General features: G+C 30.9%; 2 protein-coding genes across 2 annotated transcripts in view; both read left to right on the forward strand.

Annotated features, from left to right (window-relative positions):
* LOC127845424 (uncharacterized) overlaps positions 1 to 6,178 on the forward strand; it is a 564,768-nt gene that overhangs the window by 417,942 nt on the left and 140,648 nt on the right. The gene's annotated exons all lie outside the window — the stretch shown is intronic.
* LOC127845416 (uncharacterized) overlaps positions 1 to 6,178 on the forward strand; it is a 577,557-nt gene that overhangs the window by 406,464 nt on the left and 164,915 nt on the right. The gene's annotated exons all lie outside the window — the stretch shown is intronic.

The following is a 6,178-nucleotide window of genomic DNA, read 5'->3' on the forward strand; positions in this document are numbered from 1 at the left end:
CATTCAGTGTCACGAAACAGTTCCTACTGGTGCGCATATATGTTCCAGTTCTTTTAAAATTGCATCGTGTTTTGGAGTTTAATGCATCAGAAATTTGTTTTATTTAAATAAGCCCTTTTTCACAGAATGAGCTATTGGTATACACTTTTTTATTTGCATTGATCAGCATTTATTTTATCAGCATAACATTATTGTACAAATAAGGTTTCGTTTAAACATATTTATTTTAGCTCGATTGCATTGAACGTACTACTACTTATTTGTAGGTTGCCATAGCGGAATGAATATGGTGTCCGCCTGTCGATCGGGCTGTAACGAGTTCGATCCCCACTGTGGGAGCGTACTTATGATCACCCAAATTGACACCATGTACTGGTTCTAGTCCAAGGAAATAGACTCGATATCGTTTCAAATACATATAAATCCCTGTCTGCACTGAGCTTTAGGCTGTATTATAATTGCAAAATGTATACATAATCTTCATATTTGATCTACATATTCATTATTATTTTATGGACGACTCATTGTTTGGTAAATGAGATAATTTATAGTTCATTGTAAAACTCAGCTATTACTTTTAATATGAAAATAGAAGATATTTTAACCCCGGAGACATCACAAATATTGACACTCTCTTAAAAGGCATAGTTCGATACTTTGTAGACAAGGGATATAATACACTTAATTAAATGATAATCCATTCTTAAAAGCCAAACGTATAAATATTACTTTCTTAATAAAAACAAATTGCGATATATCGTTACAAAAATTATACGACGTTCAATAAATATATACAGAGATTTTGTTATCATTTAATATCACATATATTTTTTGTAAGTTACTTTTTATGATGATACATTTTTCTTACTGAGTTATATATAAATAAAACAATCTTAATAACTCAGTACAAATACATTACAAACCTTATGTTTGTGTATCCAGCACTGTTGCTCGATTCAAACAAATTCGTTTATTTTCCAAAAAACAGCAATTCAATATTTTAATAATGTATTTATAAAATATTATGAATATCCAATAAATTCATAAATGTTACAATATAACTAAATCGTTTAAACTGTTTTGAAATAATGCTTGTAAAGTCGACCTCATTATCATAATCATCTTATTCGTTCGTCTCCCCTTCGTTAAGTAAACAATGAAATCGATATAAGTGTTGTGTTTCTCTTCCTTGTTACGTTCAAGCTATGCTTTAATAGATATCTCCAATTATATACCTAAAGGGTAATGGCTATGTCCTACTTCCCTGTACAACTGACTCGACTTATAGCTGAACCATGAAGTAAAATCACGGTACATAACCACATAGCGTTGAGCAAGTCGATATAACGGATTTACCGATGTTCCAGGCGTACGCCCGAACCAGAAAAAAACGACATCAATTACGAACAGTACATACAGGGCCAATCAATTTATGACAAAGATGAATGTGTCTTTGCTGTAAACAGTATTTATTGAAAAAGAACAACGCGCTTTACCCCACGAAACTCGTGTATTTCACAAGTATTAAATGTTTACTGCGTACGTTGTAAAATATTCTTAAATGCTTATGCCACAACACATTGACATAAAGTACATGGCCAGACATGACCACCAAAGAATAAAGTACATGGCCAGACATGACCACCAAAGAATAAAGTACATGGCCAGACATGACCACCAAAGAATAAAGTACATAGACAGACATGACCATCAAAGAATAAAGTACATGGCCAGACATGACAACCAAAGAATAAAGGATACGCCTATTACATGTAGATTTTTTTAGATAATTATTTCATCAAAAAGACTTAAGAAGGACATACGCAATATAAACGGCATGCGCCGAGTCTCTAAAAGACATTTACATAACATATATTAAACGTTCAGGCCTTTTTAAATAGTCCATTACTGATGTATGTAAAAAAAAATAAGATTTGAATTTAATACCTGTTTTGAATAAGAAGTTGATGACGTTTTTTAAAAGTATGTCATTCCCAACTAGACAAGTCCCATTAGGAAGTGAAATTTGGGTCCAGGCAGTTTATTTTCAAATTATTCAGTCGGGGGTTGCCAATGTTAAATTTTAGTTATATTATACAGTTGGCATTTTGCATACTGCCACGAAAAACACGATGGCGTCCTAAAGATAAGTTTCTTTTTAATGGTTCACCTTGTTGCAGTTTTATTGTTAAACTTATTTTATTTAAATAGAAAATGTGTTTCGCAATATAAAAAAACATATCTCTTTTTATAAATGCTATTTGAGCTCATGTAAGTTTCATTCTATATATTCAATTTGTATAAAAGTGCGAGTCAGCAGACTATCGTAAAAAAAAGATTGTCATCGCTTTCATCGTCGTCGTTACAGTCATAATCATCTTCAGCAGCATCAGTCGCATTTATTTGATCAATTTATTATTCATAAGTCAATATTAAGGGAATATTCATTGAGATTGATCCCACCTTGCTGAATATGCCTGTCGCGTGTACGGACTACTTTTTACTTTACCACTGAATGAATCTTGAGAGTCGAGATAAATATAAAATAGCTCTAAAATTATACGACCTTCATCCTTTAAATCTAGTGAAGGGACATAATTTTCCGCCATGCGTATAATGAATTAGCTGATTGATGGCGTCATAAAATACTTATTGCGTCATTTTCCAAAATTATGTGATGTCATCGTTTGGTGTACATGAAACTAGTATGCGTTGCTTGGGAATAAAACATTGAAGACGCGCATATTTTTTCGTGTAAATTGTTCCTGTTGTAATTATGAAGTGCATATTTTATGGACTACTTTCCTCGGATGAAACCATTGAGACGAAGAATTTAGATCTACATGGAGATTTAGCTTATTCGTTATATTGATATTCAGATTGTGCGTGCATATTTGGATGTAAAATTGTGGGTGTAGAACATATTGATGGTTGTGCATTTTGGTTCAGTTGTCTATTCGAACTGTTTTGCTTTTGGATGTAAGTATACGTAAGGGTATTTTCTTTGATGAATAAACTTTGTCTTTGTTATTTTATCAAAGAAAGTCTATTCCGTAAGAATAACCCGTTTGCAACAAGTGTTTCAAAGTTTGATAAAATTATGACGGATAATCTTGTGTTGGTTCAAAGGATGTGTAGGCGAGATCTAGACGCCATCAAAATCTGCTGCATCCATGAAAACATAAGGCGAGTATAGTTTGTTTGATAATTTATGTTTAGAACGACTCTGTGTGTAAATCTACATGTACATGTATGTTGACATCAACATCGTTTTGTCGGGAGCAATCGCCGCCATATTGGATTTTGATCATTTTCTTTCGAGAATAAAATGAAATATATTAAAAAAAATATTCTTTTCGCGCTCGTAATGTGTTACAATTCGCCTGCTGAGTAAAATTGAATTCAGGCATATAGTGATATTTTGTCTTGTTTTAAAGTTTTTGTGTGACATGTTTTAAGACTATTTTGCGTATCAGAACAAATACATTTATATCACTACGCATGGTTACATATGCTAAGGCTCGCGCTCCCGGCGTTCTAAGCCTCGCAACATGAACTTCTCTGTATTCAACGCTAACCTAGTATTCTCTATATATGTGAGTGGTATCCGATTGCGAGCTATAATCCTCGTGAAAGAACATTATAAACAAATCACATATTGTTTTACTAGTTTAGTTTTAGTCATGAAAGGATTGAAAGGTAATATTTAATCTTTAAGATATAGTTTCTTGACAACATAACTATATAAAAATAAGAAAGTCAATCTTACAAAGAGTAAAGCAAATTGTAAAAGCAAGTTGATGCTTCGTTTACCTGCCGTGTTTGCCGTATAAAACACATCTTGGTATGTATTTAATAGCTATATAAGTTATCACTTTGCATCTGACTGTATTTTCTGTTATTCGTATTTAATTGAGTTATTAGTAATGTGTGTTTGAGCTAATATGTTTTAATATAAGTCCAATTGTACAATAATTGCTGGTAAATTTTCACTCAAGATGGTCTTTTTTATTGTAATTGTATGCGCATATTAATGAATGTAATATGATGTGTTGTATCTGGATAAACAGCGCTAATGAGTTTTTTTTTCTTATGTTTTCTTTGACATTGCGGTCCGTTGTTAACCTTCGTTAATGGATGCAACGTTATTATGAGATTATTCAATTATTACAGGTAATTTACACTAGTAAATTCCACTTGCTACATCTCGCCAACATTCATCTGATTTGCGTTTTCTCAATAAGCAGACATTACACATTTTGTCTTAATTGTATTCTCGGTTTAGTTTGAACTAGGATTTGATATAATATACTGAAATGATACCATTAGGTCGGATGTTTTATATTTTCACAATTCCATTAATTCTAACAAGTAATAATAAAGTAGTGTCAGATTAATTTTTGTGAGATAAACAATTTGTAAGTTTGGGTTTATGTCAATTTTTATGTTAAAAATGATTTTGTAAAAATACTTTATCAATTGTTTAATAAAAGACGAGATGTATGTATAAATATTGTTGCTTGGTTAAACTTGCATTAGAAATATGCATTTTTTTCTATTCTTAACGTTGAGTAGTTTAATACAATGTATTAAAAAAGATAATTGTCTTGCTTTTTTAAACTAAAAATCCTAGGAAAGTATGTAATTGTGTATGTACACGTGAATAAATCAAGTACAAATGTAAGGTTTGAGCGCCTTTAAAGGGGTCTTTTAATAGATTTTGGCAGATATTGAAGTTAATCATTAAATGCTTTTTATTGACAAATATGAACATTGGATCTAAAAAGCTCCAATAGAATACAAGCTTTATAATTTTCAGGTTTTTAAATCGTCAAAAGATGCATATAATGAATTTTGTAGAGCAGTGCAAATGTTCAGTATTACTGTTTCCTCAAAAATATCATAACTACAACGAAAATGTGCGATTCTGAAACAATTTTCCCTCTTTTTTGTTGTCAAATCGTGAAAAGGTCCATTCAAAAAAATCAAAACTCCTAATGCTTGGTATTATTGATATGTAAGCATGTTTTACGTATGCTTACTGAATAAAAAATAATGTATCACACGTGTTGTTACTTATAACAAATCTCACTAAAATTCTTAAATTAAAAAAAAGTTAATGCACTGTGCTTCGAGTAGGTAAATTTTAACAAAGTAATATTCATCTTAAAAAAGAAATGAAATTCAATAGGACATCAGATGAAGCAACAACGTTAGGAATAACCTTTACAGACAATGAAAATGAAACAGTTCTTAAAAACATATTGCCTAAACTACAAAATTTGAAAATTGTTTAAAATCATGGCAGCATCGTAAACTTTCACTTATCGGTAAAAGCACCGTGTTGAAAACGTTTGCACTCCTTAAATTAATGTATATACTAACAGTTATCCCAAACCCACAAATGATATCATTGAAGATATCAAATCAGAAATATTAAATTTCATATGGTACGGTAAACCTGATAAAATTAAGCGAACTCAATTAATTCAATCAGTAGAATATGGAGGTATCAAACTAACGGATATAGATTCATTCTTACATGCAATCAAATGCAGTTGGGTCAAAAGATATTTAGATAATACCAATACGAGTAAATGGAAATTATTCTACAAGACAATTCTGAAAAATATGGTGACTCCTTACTGTTTGAATGTAATATCGACAATAATATCTTCGATGAAATTTCAACCCAAAATATATTCCTATCGAATTTTCTATCGGCATGGTGAAAAGTTACTCATAATTTAGAAACCAAAATAAACAGTAAAGTCATTATATGGAATAATAGAGTCATGCTAACATAAAACGTTTTTCTATAAACATTGGTTCGAACGAAACATAAAATATGTAGATCAATTGTACGACTACAGAATAAACGACTTCTATTCTTTTGATAACTTATGCTACATATTTGGATTACCTACAAGTAATTTTCTGATGTACTACACTTTGATCAAAAGTATACCCATACATCTTAAAGCTGTTAACAATACAAATAACACACCATGCACTCAAAAAGCATTCGTAGAAAATATAATTGCAAAAGAAAACAAAACGAACACAATATTTTACACACTTCAAATTAAAAACCCAACCGAAAGCTCTAAAGCTCAAACTAAATGGCAAAACCTTCTTGGAGAAAAAGAATTCAATTGGAAACAAATATTTGTCATGC

The sequence above is a fragment of the Dreissena polymorpha genome, chromosome 9 (genome assembly GCF_020536995.1).
Source record: "Dreissena polymorpha isolate Duluth1 chromosome 9, UMN_Dpol_1.0, whole genome shotgun sequence".
NCBI lineage: Eukaryota > Metazoa > Mollusca > Bivalvia > Myida > Dreissenidae > Dreissena > Dreissena polymorpha.